Source organism: Sus scrofa, chromosome 11 (assembly GCF_000003025.6).
Source record: "Sus scrofa isolate TJ Tabasco breed Duroc chromosome 11, Sscrofa11.1, whole genome shotgun sequence".
Lineage (NCBI taxonomy): Eukaryota > Metazoa > Chordata > Mammalia > Artiodactyla > Suidae > Sus > Sus scrofa.
This window is the reverse complement of record NC_010453.5, coordinates 58,454,972-58,471,253: the sequence shown is the minus strand read 5'-3', so window position 1 is coordinate 58,471,253 and position 16,282 is coordinate 58,454,972. Positions and strand designations below refer to the sequence as shown.

Genomic DNA, 16,282 nt, shown 5'->3' with positions numbered 1-16,282 from the left:
TGAATAGTCTTTTGGTGGTTTGCATTATTCCTTTGGAAATATTTCCCAGAGAGATTTTTTTTTTTAATTCTGAGATATTGAAAATGGCTGTGAAGAACTGTGCAGATATTGTGAATTCTATTTCCTCTCTGTAACTTTCTGTTCCTGCTCTAATACCCATAGTATTTTTACTTTATTTCTGAGGTTTAGTATATTACCAGAATACATTTTGATTTGATTTGACTTTATTAAATCTTCCTGAAGCAGTGATACATAACAATCTACAGATTCAAGCCCTCATTCTTTACAACTTTGAATGATTTTCTAATTTAAGGACACCAGTTATCCATGTTTGAGTGTATTGACTATTCTTCTGTGTAACCTTTATTCTCTATCGCAGTTATATATTTTTCTTGTTCCTCTCCACTCTGTGCAGTTTTCTAAGCTTTATTTGTTTTCAGTTTTTCTTTGAGTAAATTTCATATATTGTTATGCATAATAAGCATTTATAATATTTACACTCGCAGTGCTTGAAGTAATAGTCCTGTTTCATTTTTTTTCCCAGATCCACAGAAGATAGGAAAAAGCAGATTCCTCACATCACAGATCACTGTTAGCTGATGGCGAAGTTAACAAATTTATCTTCATTTAATTTTAACTGTTCTCTTCAGATCTCCTTGTTTCATCCTGTATTTTAATGCTCTCATTAAGATATAAAGTATATATCCTTAAATATATAATTTAATGGTTTTTAATTTTTATCAATGATATTGTGTTACAAATTACCATCTATTTTCTATCATTTCACACACCCCACTTTTGTTTTTCTTAAAATATTTACCACTGGATCCATTTTCTTAGTAGTAGACATTTAGATTACATCTAAATATCTTCTACCACAAACAGCACTATTATACAAATATTATTCTTTGATCATTACTAAACTTGTGAAAACCTGCTTGGGATATAAATCAAGGAATGGAATGGAAGCCTTAGAGGATGCACATATTAGTTTAGCAGAATAATACCAGATTATTTCCATTATTATGCACCAGCAGTGAATAACATCACCAATCTCCCAACACCATCACCAATAAGTTTATGAAACAACATATAAAGTTTAAAAATTGAGTTTAGGAGTTCCCAACATGGCTCAGGGGAAGCAAATCTGACTAGCATCCATGAGGATGCAGGTTTGATCCCTGGCATCACTCAGTGGGTTAAAGATCTGGCATTGCCATGAGCTGTGGTATAGGTTGTAGATGTGGCAGAAAGCTGATGTTGCTGTGGCTGTGGTGTAGGCCAGCAGCTACAACTCCGATCTGACCCCTAGCTTGGGAACCTCTGTATATCGCCAGTGTGGCCCTAAAAAAAAAAAAAAAAAGAGTTTAAAAGCTTTGGGGTATTACCTTGCTTTAATTAGCATTTATTAATGTATTAGTAGTGATACAGAGCATTTAGTTATTTTCCCCCACCTATTCTTATTTATCATGTCTGCCTATTTCCATAATGTATTTCATTTATCCTCCTATGACATGTCACCTGAAATTTTTCACCCACTTTTCTACATGTTTGCCTTTTTCCTTATTAATTTAAATGATGGATTTTAAAAATACATATGCTAAAAATATAGTCTATATTAGACATAAAAAATGACTTGTAATGCGCTTAATTACTTGATACAAATTTGAAACACACTGTAGTTTCTTTTATAACAGTTTTGTTTCTCTTTCTTAGTTAACATGGGGCTTATTTAGTGGTTCAGAACAAAAGATCCTTAGGCATTCCCAGTTTGTTATGGATCACTAGTGACAAACAACATTATCCATGACTGTAACAATAACAAAGAACAAAACCATTTAAAGTCTAAGACAATCTTCAATTGATATTACCCATTCACCGATGATCATGAATTAATTACACATATCATGATGTTTATATACAAAGTTTCCCACTGGACCATTATTTCTTTCAGTAGGGCAAAGTTACACTCAAAGCACTATGAATTACATACTATGGAGAGTTTCCATAAAGAAAAGGATTAATTTAGGAATAGCGAAGTTTTAAATCTTGGTTGGAACCTTGAAATCCCTGTAGCACACTAAAAATATAGTTTCATAGTCACTGGTGTACAAATACACAAATCATGAAGGCTTATGTAAGCAGAAAAATATACATGGAATCCATAGATTTTGTATGTCCAAGGTAAGTTACATTTTGTGTTTGGACTATATCTTCTTTTGAAAATGTCTAACAGAATATATTGGTGTAGAAGGGCATTTTGAAATGATAATTATACATTGAATTTATAAATGAAAAATTATTTATGACCAAAAATATGGTACTGTATATGCTGTTGATATTCTTCCTGCCATCTTCTCCAGCTTTTTCAGAGGGTTTAGGATATCTAACCAGCCTTACCTGAGTGAGTAGTTCTGAGATGGGACTATTCTTTAAAGATTAATATTTTATAAATCCTAAGGCAGTTGATACTATATGTAAATATTTATTAAGACATATAGCACTTAAATTCTAATCTGTGCCATTTTTTTTTTTGATTAACAACTCTTAGGCCTCCAGAAATGCTTATTATTTCGACATACCTCTGGAACATGGGTGATTTAACTACTTCCTGGCTATTTGTCATTGGATAGATACTTGCAGACATTCCTGCCTCCTTGCTTCTTGTTAGATCTGTCTGAAATCATTTGTAATATACTTGATACTCTGTCCTTTTTGTAGTGCTTTACAAACACTATATACATTTTGATACAGTTGAAATTTACATTTTATATTGTTGAGATCATTCAGCAAACTTAATTAAAAATAGCTTGCATCTATTTAGCATTACATAAAAGAACTGCTGATTTTGGTGAAGTTACAAAGTAGAATAAGACAGTCATTACTGATAAGCATACAGTCTATTAACCAAAATAGATAACTAAATATCAACTGTAGATAAAGTACATATTATAAGTGCCAAACCGAGGCAAAAAATATATCGAGTATGGATGGCTTAGACATATTTACATGCTGTCATGATAAAAATATCTAAGGAGGTTTTCTACACATAGCCAGAAACATGGAAAAGATCATCTAAAATTACACTGACCCCCATAAAAATTGATCAATGAGATTATTTGATTCTAATATAATTTATCAACAGCCAATATAATGTCAAGTCGAAAGTTGGCAAAAAATAATAATAATAAGTTTCCATCTCAGGCCTTCTGGGAAATGCATTCCTTTTTATCCAATCTAAAACAATACATCTATGTCACTGAAAAAGTTAATATATTCATATTTAAAAAGATATTGGTAACATTATGATAATATGAACAGCAAACTGCTAATTGAATTTCCTAGAGAATATAAAATGATTCAAAGTGAAAGAAATTACATTGTAGTTTACAATGCAGAGGTAAAATCTGTTTTTCAAAAACAGAATGGTGTAAGTAACAGGATATCATGAAAATAAGGCAGTGCTTAAGGCATAGACAATGTAATATCAATATAAAATAATATTGTAGGTAATGAAATCTAGACACAGTACCAACGGTACACTGTATCAGTGAAGATAGGATTAGGGATGGCAACTCGATAAAGATGAAAACTACACTATTGAATTTATATTCAATACGATTCCACTTTCGGTTTTTCCCACTTGTTTATTTTGTTTGTAAATAACAAAAAAGAAACACATTCAGTTGTAATCAGGTATAGACTCCAGCAGGACGGATACAAATTGGTTCTTTGTTTTCAGTTATAAAATATTTCACAAATTAAAGGAATGCTCAATTATATCAATTTAATTGTATATATATGAAAAACCATGAATACATATATATGAAAATATTGGTAAGGAACGAAACATTAACTTAATTAATTTAGTTAATTAGTTTAGTTCACATGGTTTCTTAGGCAAATGTTGTACTGACCTATAACAAATTTGTATTAAATCATCCCTATACTACAGGATATAACTCAATACTTCTCAGAGAATATAACACCTTCTCTCACACACACATAAAAAAATGCCAAGTAAATTTTAAAGTTAATTTAAAATAATCAGACCTAAGTCAAATGATCAGAACTAGAAAGAATTTGAATCTGAACTGATAGATGTATCTGTTTATATATGTACTAAAGCAGAAAGTAATAGTGAATGTAGCTATCTACCTCCCATCATATAACAGAAATTTTGAACGAAAATATACAGCAATTTCATCAGTCATAATAATCCCATCAGTTATATTGACTTGTGTTTGATGACAGAAAGAAGGAAAACCTTTTTTTTTTTCATCTATTCATTCAACAAATGATACACTCCTGAGAGAATAATAATGGGACTAAGGATGAGTTCACCTAGTGAAGTATGGTTGAGAAGAGTAACATTTCTCTCACAGCAGAAAGAAAAACTGGAGCAGAGGAAAAGAAGCAGGAAACAAAAGGTACATTTGACTATCATAATAGGATATTTAGAAGCTGTGTCCCAGAGGTAGACTTATTAACATTCACATGGTAGCAAAACCTATGACCAGCTCAATCATAAAAATTCACAACAGTAACAGAGACTCCTGTTCTGAATAAGGCATTTCAAGAGATTGTTATCTGGTTCAATTATACACTGTTGTAAACAACTTACAGATGATAAAGTAAGAGCTGTGTTTAAGGTCAAACTGCAAAATATTATGAAAGCAAAATACTCCATGAAGAGTCTTACCATTCTTGTTAAGTATCAAACGAACAACCTGCCTAGCTTTTACACTAACTTTCTGAATTAATCCAGTCACCAAAATTTCCTGCAGCCATTCTAATTCAAGAAGGTTGTAGTTCCTTCATGTTATAAGGAAATCAAAATGTCCAGTGAGAGGTATGAAGTGCCATGTGTAGTTAAAGGGTACATTTCTCCTGGGATGTTGTCTAAAGAAGTGCTGTCTAGGAATAAATGCAGTGGCCAGATAATTCATGTGTGGCATGAATTTTTCAAAACCATGTAATTTTCTTGTTGAAAAATATTCTTGGGAGTCCCTGCTGTGGCATAGTGAGTTAAGAATCTGACTACAGTTGCTTGGGTTGCTGTGGAGGCACGGGTTTGATCCCTAGCCTGGCTCAGTGGGTTAAGGATCTGGTCTTGCTGCAGCTGCAGCATAGGTTACAACTGCAGCTTGGGTCAATCCCTGGCCCATTAAATTTCACATGCCATTGGCCCCATTAGATGGGGCATTTAAAAAAAAAAAAAAAGAAAGAAAGAAAGAAAAAGAAAAATATTCTTGGATTTCACTCCTGTAGAAGTTACTAATTAGATGTTATGTTAGAGAATTAATTAGAACATTATGTTAAAATGTTACATTATGAAATAAGAAAATTTATCGTGAAATCAAATCACAATATGGATTCAACATGATTATTATGATGAATTTTTTAAAATTATAAGTATGTTAATTAGAAGATGATTTTCTCTCCTTTTCCCTCTAGTCCTATTGCCATGTTAACAACCAAATTAATAAGTGGATATTTTATTTAGTGAATCATGGAAACCAGGGGAAACTTGAGATGAAAACTATGCCCAGTTAAAACAAAGTAGCAGTTTCAAAGTCTTGCAATGTACTTGAAATTAACATTCAGTCTGCTGCAATACCCATAACTGGCTGTTCCAAATTTAATGATTTATTCAGATTTGTTGGATGAATCCATCCTGTTTTGTGACAAAGAACAGACCTGACTCATATTGAATCTATTCTTTAAGCTCCAATCATTGTGTTCTGTTACTTGTGCTTAGTTATGCTGGCTCTTCACCTTTCTAAAACATTCCTATAGCCTAATTTATATATGATAGCCCGTTGCATCTTGGTATGAGGCTTGCCAAAGAAAACACAAAGCAGTTACGTCCTGGCCAGCATAATGCCTTAATGGCATAGAGAAGAGAGAGAGCAAGTTCAAAGGTAGGAACAGGTCCCCCAGAGCCAGGAGTGAATCTCTTCTGGTGATCCTCCTGTGTGTAGCCCTCTGATGTTCTAGTGGAAGGAACCTGTCCTTCCTCAGGGAAGACAGATGTAACAATGGGGTTGATCAGTTTCCATAAAATATATATGCTTTACACAAAGACAAAACAGTACTCACTGAGCAAGAAATATAGATATTCCCATATGAAATGATAATGCTAGCACAGGCTCTGTGGACATTTTATCTCTTGATATGGAAGTGCTCCAGACCCCACGCCCATTCTTTTTTTTTTAATACATATTTACATGTGCTTATTTATTTATTTTTTATTTTATTTATTTTTGCTTTATAGGGCCACACCTGCAGCATATGGAGGTTCCAAAGCTAGGGGTCAAATCAGAGCTACAGGTGCCAGCCCATGCCACAGCCACAGCAACACAAGATCTGAGCTGCATCTGCAACATATACCACAGCTCACGGCAATGCCAGATCCTTAACCCAATGAGGAAGGCCAGGGATCGAACCCGCAACCTCATGGTTCTTAGCTTAGTCAGATTCATTTCTGTTGAGCCACAATGGGAACTCCTCCAGACCCATTCTTATGTGGCTGAGTGGGAGAAAAAAGATTGTACACATTGAGACAGGCATTTGGATATGAAGATGTACAAGAGGTAGATTTTTCTTCGTCAAAGCTGTTATATTCTAGGTTAATTACCAATGATGCAATTTAAAAATCAGGAATAACATGGTAACAAACAGGAAAGTTATATAAATTGTTACAGTGGCTTATAAAATGAAGGTATAGCAGGTGGTAGAACTGCAGAAGAGTCTTCTTGCAGTTGACATTCAACTTGAGCTTGAAAGGAGGAAGCAAGCAAAGGGAGAGGTGAAGTTAGACTAGAAAACTATGAAGGACATTCTCTTCATCAGTTTAGTAATATTGGGAAAAGATATTCCCTGAGGAAAAAAAGTTTCACTACTGTGGTATGACAGTTTCAGAGACAGAAAAAAGTTTTTATTCTGTATTCTTAATCATAACTGTAATATCAAATATTTCCAGCTATAAATGTTGTCTGTCAGATTTGCATTCATTTTCTCCTTAACGTCTGATTCCAAAATGGCACTATCAGGTGTCTCTTTTTAAATGCAAAATAATGTCACCAACTGATGGTGAACATGAGGTCAAAAGTTTTAAAAATTTTAACATAACTAAAGTTAATTAAAGGTTAAAACAAAGCACAGTTCAAAACAATTATACGTTGATCACTTTTCCCATCAACCTAAAAATTAGGTTTGTTTTCAGGTTCTTTTATTTTGCTATTATTTTAATGTCTTTATATTTTTATTATTTTTTTCATTTAATTAGTTAATTCATTAGGCTCAGATTCCAGCTGCAGTTGTGAACTACACCGCAGCTGAGGCAACACTAGATTTTTAATTTACTGTGCTCGGCTGGGGATCAAACCTGTGTCCCAGCATTCTAGAGATGTTGCTGATTCCATTGCACCATGGTGGGAACTACAGATTTTTTTTATTTTTAAGTATATATGCACAGAATGATTTCAGCGGAGACAGTGCTTCGACTATTTTGTGGTATTAGCAAGTCATTACATCAGATTTCACGAAGGAAATATTTTATTGGAAATTATTTCTAATCTCATACCTATCTATCTATGACTCTTCATTCCTTTTTCCAGTTTATTGAGATACACTGAACATAGCACTGCATAAGTTTAAGTTGTTCAGCATAACTCCTGACTTACATATACCATAAAATGATTACCACAATAAATTTAGTTAACATCCATCATCTCACAAAGATACCAAAAAATTAATAAAAGATCATTTTTTCTTCCTTGTCATGAGACCTTTTAGGATTTACTCTTGAAAAACTTTCACATATATCATACAGCAGTGTAACCACACTATCATGTTGGACATTATGTCACTGGTACTTGATCACTGGCAGTTTGTACCTTTTGATCGCCTCCATCCAATTCCCTTTTCCTCTATCTCCGCACCTCTTGTAACCATAAATCTGATCTTTTTTGTTTTCTAGTTAGGTTCTAGTTAATTTGTTTTCAATTCCGTATATACATGAGATCATACAGTATTGGTCTTTCTCTGAGTTATTTCACTTAACATTAGGTCCCCAAGGGCAATCCGTATTGTCTCAAATGGAGGATTTATCATTTTTTATGGATGAATAATATTGTGCACATATAAACAACACTGCCTATATATAAAACAACCTCCTTATTCATTTATCTGTCAATGGACACAGACTGTTTCCATGTTTTCACTACAATAAATAATACTGCTACTAACACAGGGGTTCAGGTCTCTCTTCAACACAGTGCTTTCACTTCCTTACGATATATATACACAGAAGTGTGATTGTTGAATCACATGGTCATTCTAGCTGTAATTTTAGGGGGCACTTTCATAGTGTTTTCCGTAATTGGCTGTACCAATTTTCAGTGCACAAGAGTTCCCTTTTTTCCACATCCTCACCAGCATTTGTTTTGGACGCTAGTCATTCTAACAGGTGCAGGGTAATATCTCATTGTAGTTTTGAGGTGCATTTCTCTATGATTATCGATGTTAAGCACCTTTTCATATACCTGTGGCCATTCATATATTTTCCTTGGAAACCATCTATTCTGTCCTTTGCCAATTTTTAAATTGGATTATTTGTTTTCTTGCTATGGAGTTGTATAAGTTCTTTATATATGCTGGATAATAAACCTTTGTCAGACATCTGGTTCACAAATATTTTATTCCCAAACAACAGCTTGGCTTTTCATTTAGCGGACTCTTCCTTTTGTTATGCAGATACTTTTTAGTTTGTGTAGTCCCACTTGCTTATTTTTATTTTCTTGCCTGTGCTTTAGTTATCATGACCAAAAATCATTGCTAAGACCCAAATCAAAGAGTTTTTTCCGTTTTCTTATAGGAGTTTTATGATTTGGATCTTTCAGTTGACTTTTATGTGTGGCGTAAATTAGGAGTCTAGTTTCATTCTCTCACCTGTGAATATCCAATTTTCCCAACAGCATTTATTGAAGAGACTGTCTGTTCACTGACTGTTCTTTGCTCCACTCTCCAGTGTTGGCTGATTATATACATATGTATTAATTTTCTGAGCTCTCCATTCTGTACTATTGCCTTTCTTCTGTTTTTATACTGGTATGATTCTGTTTTGATGACCATTAGCTTTATAATACAGCTTGAAACTAAGAAGTGTGATGGTCTTCATTATTATTTTAAGATGTTTTGACATACAAATAAAATTACCATAATTTTTTAAATGATCCCCCAACCTCTTAAATGTCTTTATTTTCTTTTAAAGTTTAAAATACTCTTTAAAAATAATTCTTAGAATTATGAGTCAATATTGAAAAAGTGAGTAGGCATAGAGTTTTGTATTATGCAAAGTATACAACTAAAGAGAAATTGAATAAAAAAAAAACTGGAGAGAAGGAGAAAGGGAACTTCGTAACACTCACAAATGGTAATATTTCTCATCAAAGTTTTGCAGCCCTTTTCTTTTTTCTGGCCTCACCCATAGCATTCAGAAATTACTGGACCAGGACTGAAGCCATGCCTCAGCAGTGACCTGAGATACAGTAGTGACAATGCTGGATCCTTAACCGATGAGCCACCAGGGAACTCCCTATAGGCCTTTTAATACCTTCTTATCATGAAGATTCTTATTCTGTAAAATATGCATATATTATAAGATTTCTATGTTTAGAAAGACTGTATATGACTTTACAGAGTTAATTCAACCTCTAAATATACAATTCCTGTTTATTGTCTTCCATAATAAATCTATAAGCCTTTAGATTCCTCCTCTTTCGTAGTCAAACATGGAACATCACATGCTTCAGCTATGAGATGAAATAATTATTAATACTGGAATTCAGTAAGAGATTAACTTATAAAATGTGAACTTAACACATATTTAAGCAAAAGTGTTCTAATCTCAAACTATTCCCCTGGGATTTAGTCATATAATCTCTCTTTGGAATCGAATGGTCTCCGAAACCATCAAACATTTAAAACGTCCTACTGAAAATACTTTCTCATAAGTAGTAGACATTTAATATAACATAGAATAGTACTTTATTGTTGTTGGTTTTGTTTTGTTTTGTTTTTTTGTCTTTTTGGGGCCACACCCACCACATATGGAGGTTCCCAGGGTAGAGGTCTAATCGGAGCTGTAGCTGCAGCAATGCCAGATCTGAGGTGTGGCTGCGACCTACACCACAGCTCTTAGCAACACCAAATCCTTAACCCAGTGAGCAAGGCCAGGGATCAAACCTGTGTCCTCATGGATACTAATCAGATTCATTTCCACTGAGCCATGACGGGAACTCCACATAATATAGTACTTTAAAAATGAACATCACCCACTTCAACATGTAAAAACCACCATCTAAACTTCACTTATACAAAGTTCAAATGATCACAAATAAATATTTTAGGAAATATTTATCAGCTTCTACTAATCCTTAATTTGTCTAAGGATTTACCTTATTCACAGTAACAATGGAGTAGTTCCATCTGTTATTGTTGTGTCACAATAGTTCATGATCTCTGATGTTTCGTGTTATTATTAATGAAGGTTTGCCTGAGTTTTTTTATCCCTTAATATTTGCTTAGCTAAGCAACTTCCATGACTAACCAGACAAGACCATTTTAAAGCAAAGTAAAACCTTCATTAGCAAAACCTATAATGATCAACAATTTTACTATTTTTCTAAACTAATTTTATGAAGTTCAGAAAGACCAAGACTTTAAAGAAGAAGCCCAGGATCTAGGGTAGAACAAAACAACCCATATAGCCCTTTAAATATAAATAACAGCACACCGTAAGCATTGCCCAATAGTCTCAATTTAGGACAGCACTGTGGAAATCTGTCCATACATGTTAAGAAAACCGCACTGCTCAAAAATGTACAGCCTGAGGAAAGTTAACATTAGGCCATGGCCAGAGATCAGCATTTTGGATTTCATTTTCCCTAGGTTTTAATTTCTTTTCAGCAAAGGAGTTCAGTTACAAACCTTGAAGCAAACACTTTAAACTTCAATACAAGAGCAAAATCCACTGGCTTTCTTGATTTCAACATTTCCTTCTTCCATTCACTTTCGACTCATGGCTTACAGTGATCCAAAATTCAACTCCTTTCCCTTTCAATACCAATGCTTTTTCAGCCAAGAGTCTAAGTCTCATTTCAGTCATTTTAAATTATATTATTTAAAGGAAACTCTGTGTATAGCCATATGATCCTATGCAAAAAAAAGTTACCACATTACTGCTTTTTTAAAGAGTATCCAGTTACCACTATATCACAAATTGCTTCTAAAAAGTGATATTTTACTTTGCTTTCTCATTTCTAAGAAACTTGAGGAAACCATTCTCTCTCTCTCTCTCTCTTTTTTTTTTTTAATCAAAAACCTCCTTTCTTCCCTCTCAGTTTGACCCTCTATAAAACAGTTTTCACCTACTGTGTTGCACGGAGACATCTTTAACGGCTTTGTTCTGTTCTTATCTTCCTCTTCAAGTTTGCTTCTGTTGTTGATATAATCAATCACACCCTCCTGTGCTGCCTCCCATTGCTCCATCATCTCCTTGCTCTTCTCTCATCTCCTGTTGAACTTGAGTACCCCTTAGAGACAGAGAAGAAAAACAAAAGTCTCAAGCAACAGCTTTTCACTGTAGTTAAGTATGACAGAACAACTCACACCTTACTTTCATAAAAACCTGTGTGAACTCAAAATAACAAGCACAACACAATATTTACAGAGAGATATAATTATTTCACTGAAATAACATACACATTTGTTTTGATCAATTATTTAAACTTAGAAGCCTATATACTGGGAAAATTAAACTTTTTTTTTCTTTCTTGATTTTACACCTTTAATGGACAAGTACCTGTTATTCATTAATTGGGATGTAGCTGCATAATCCAAATCCTATAAAATTCTAGCCATAGAGTCTTTAAAGCATATAATAATACTATAGTCAATATAAATATTAAATATATGACAGGGGAAAACTGATTTACTCTCCATGTTGACATAAATAGGAAAATCTTACTAGAGTGGTTAATATTGAATACTTATTGGAAGGCATCTCTCTAAAATAAACTAAGAGTTTATTAACCAGAGATTATATATGTATAATATTATATATGTCTAATATTGTGACTAATAAAAACACTAGTAATAATAAACACATTTCATTATAACTGAAACCAAATGACCCATAGTCATACATTGCCATGGGAATCCATTTAAGTGTGAATTCTCAATATGTCTGGAGTCGTCTGAGTTATTAGATATGTTAACTCATAAATACTATTACGGGTTGAACTGCATTTCATATATTGATGTCCTAACCCTCACCACCTCAGAAAGTGACATTATTTGAAAACAGGATTGTTGCAGATGTCATTAGTGAAGAGAGGGGGTGAATCCAAGAAGACCAGTGTCCTTGATAAAAGGGGATATTTGGACACAGGTGCCCAGGGAGAGCATCATGTGAGGATGAAGGAAGATATCAGGGTAATGCAGTAGCAGCCAAGAAGCACCAAAGACTGCCAGAGAACCATTGAGAGAAAGGCCCGGCACAGACGATCCTTCCCGGCCCTAAGGAACCAATTCCACTAACACCCTGATCTCACTTCTAGCCTCTAGAACTAAGAGACAAGAAATGTATGTTGTGTAAGCTGAAAAACAGGTCCTTAAGATTTCCCTCAGCTTGACTAAGGTTTCTTTCTGACTACATGCCTCTGAGCTTCCTTATATTAGCAAACTTACTTTGGAAGACTTTTAATTATGAATTCCTTCTCTACTAATCTTCCCTCCTCTTCTTGCCACTTTCACAAGCCAGGAATATCGTTCTCAATGACCTAAGAGCCATTCTTTTGAAGAGTAAGCATCGAAACAATACAGGTTCCAACATCCCCAGTACCTGTTGGGGTGTAGAGTCCAGACTTCAGTAAGCGGCACTGGCAAACACTGATGACCAAATTACATTTTCTACCTACTGTCTATTGTCTTCCAGTACTTTCCAACTAGATCCCGTAGGTGCAGAATGCTGCTGCCCTTTGCTCTAACAGAGTTGAGTTCAATCTCTCTTCCTTTTTTCAACAGTCTTGAATAAAATCTTACTTGCCTGTTTACTGCTGTCCTATGAGAGTTTCATTAATGAAACCACCCTGTTTGTGATACAGCAACTCCAGCAAATTAATATGCTAAGTATTGCTATTGAATGTCTAGTAAATTAACAAGCCATAGAATATCAAATGCTGGATTTAGAGTGGACTTCAAACAAGCAGGAATTCTATCTCTAGAATTTAATAGCTAATCATCTTTAACTACAGTTTATACATAGTTAAGAATCAGCATTGGCAGCTATGAATAGTAGAAGACAACCATCAACTACAATGTTACATGGAGACATAAATAAGATACGCAGTGAATCTGGGGCAGAATTCAGCATCTATTTATAATCTCAATAAATGTATGTACTTATGCTTACATGTTAATTATGTCTTTACATATATGTGTACATAACTTTATGCATATACATTTCAGTCATTACTATTATTAAATATAAGGGTTCCAAGCTTTTGTGTAAATATGGTCATGATTAATATAATATAAATTATATGTAAAAGCACTGATGCATAATAATCTTATTTTTGTTTTCTCTATGGGTGGACATTAATATATCCTTGAAACTTCACCTCCATATAGCTCTTCAGAGAATCCCTATCCCAGACAGAATAGTCACTAAATTCTTCCTTAGATATTCCTTAATATTAAATCTCACTATTTCTCAGCATGCTGTTTTTTTCTTTTAAGGCCACACCCCTGGCATGTGAAAATTCCCAGGCCAGGGATCGAATCTGAGCCACAGCTGCCACCCAAGCCCCTGCAGTCAGATTCTTAACCCACTGTGCCACAGAGGGAACTCCAGCATGCCCTTCTGATATGTAATTGTTTGTCATTGTATTTTACACAACATATTTTTCAGATCACTTTTCTTTTACATATGCCGACCCCTGGCCAGGGAAGTTCTTATCACTTTTCCTTACTTGCTATATTCTTGCTCATTTCTTCAAGCGTCACCTCAGGCACTCTGTCTTCTACCAAGTCCTCTCTGAAAGTGGATATTGAAACAAGAGTCTTTTCACTGTGCCATGGGGTACTCTTGTGCCTTCCTCTATTTTTAAAAATGATTTTCCATATTATATTCAAATGATCAGGTTACATGCCTGTATACCCTCAAAAAAATGTAAAATCTCTGAGGGCATAGTCTAGTGCTGATATTTAATAAATGCTCGATAAATGTCTGTGGAAGCTAACAGACTTAACCAATTTTGATTTTTCCTAGGAATAATATAGGTAAATGAATATCTTTCATTCACTTACAATAATATCAATTGTTATTAAAGTTATATCCAAATCAATATCACCCACAGGATTTTAAATTTCATATCACTTGGAAAGTTTTAACACAAACATCAGTGTCCAAATTACTGTTCTTGTAGGAAATGACTACTTTCTTTCCCCGAAATCAGTCTTCCAACCTTGTGAGGGTACTCAAAGCATTTCAGTGTATTTCCCAAAGTTCTACTTTCCCATTCCTCTCAGGATTGCTGAAACTTTCAAATTGGCTGCAGCTGCCACTCATATGTTTGAATGGTCAAAATAATTCCTCTGTTTGGAGAACAGGATGAGGAAGGAAATATAAAATCCTGCATATTATGCCATTCAAATCCTAGATTTGTCACAGTGTCATATAGCCATAGTCTTACAGTCTGATATATTGATACCAAATATCAAATGCTCTTTTAAACCCTGCTCATCCTTCTAACCTCTCCCTCTGTGCAGCGGGACCATGTTGTGATTCACTAATTAGCATCATGCACTAATTAAATTACCAAGGATGAGATTTTCTTCTGCAGTGATGTTTCTAGGTAAATTGATGTTCCCAAATATACATCCTCTGACTTTCTAACCAAGACACCACTCCCTTACATCAGGATAACTGGAACCGTTTCTTAATGCTTGTCTTTGCCTTCTCATTTCCACTCCTATAATCCATTCTCCACACAGCAGTCAGTGTGAAATTTTACCACACAAATCAGATTATGTTATTTTCTTTCTTAAAAACCCTCCATCTGTATTCCATTACCTTGAAATAAAATCCAAACTTCTCATGGCTTGAAGACAGCACAGAGAGGGGCTCAGGCTCATCCTCTCACCTAACGTACCTGTGTATTTCACACACCAAACTGCAGCCTAGGAACCTCTTTCTGAAACCCATGTACATCGAGGTTATTTCCTTTCTGTGGTATTTGCATTTGTTGTGGTCTCCTTCTAGAAAAACCGGATACTAAGTCTCCTCTTGGACTGTCTCTTCATTATTCAAAATTCCCATTGGGATGAGTGACTCCTAGTCTATAGGATGTCTGGGGTCACTTCTTATCCCTTTGATTGCATTCACATTGCTTCTTTACTCAGCATTAGGCTGTTAACTTACTGGCACATTTCTCTTTCTCTCCCCACCTCTGGAATGTAAGTTATACAATGGCAGAAGATTCGCCTGTCAACATTGTATCTATGACATCACCAGGCACATAGTAGCTGTTCAAGAAATATTTGTTGAATAAATGAGTGAGAGAAAGAATGGGCATTTAAATATCTAGTAAATAAACAACACTGCTCTTTCAGGACTGTTGGGACACTAACATTTGTATCCTGGCCATTGACTGGTACATAATAGGTCCTTAGTAACAAGCTAACATTTATCAGGCTCTAAGTATACCATGTAATGTTTTAAGTGTTTTACAGTAATTAAAGAAGTTAACATTCAGAATATCATTATGAACCAGATCCTTTTGTATCCTCTTTTTACCAAGAAGGACATTTAGGCACAAAAAAGTTAAGTAACTTGCCCAAATTTACACATCACATATGGGTTAAATGGGTATTCACACAGAAGTGCCATTATTAATATGATAAACTACAATTTCCACAATTTTTTCCACAATTTACATGTCACTGTTAACAGTGGAAAGAATGTAACTATGAAATCAAAAGCTGACACAACTGCAATTGAGAAATCTTTTTAGTGCACTCGAAAAAGTGAAAAAATGTTAACTATGTTCGGGATAATTGGATTACCTATTCTTAATGATAAAAAGAACATTCAAATTTAATGTTCCATATGAAAAGTCAGATACCTCACATTTCTACGTGCATTTATGGTTTATTTTAAAGTACAATAATATACTTTGCATTTAGAGGATACAAGTGAAGTTACTACAGATAA

General features: G+C 34.3%; 1 long non-coding RNA gene across 1 annotated transcript; it reads right to left on the bottom strand.

Annotated features, from left to right (window-relative positions):
• On the bottom strand, positions 6,496–12,899 carry LOC110255840. Its single transcript, XR_002336720.1, has 3 exons — positions 12,757–12,899; positions 11,440–11,600; positions 6,496–6,781 (listed from the first exon to the last, which is right to left on the bottom strand). It is a non-coding gene; the product is annotated as an uncharacterized LOC110255840 (long non-coding RNA).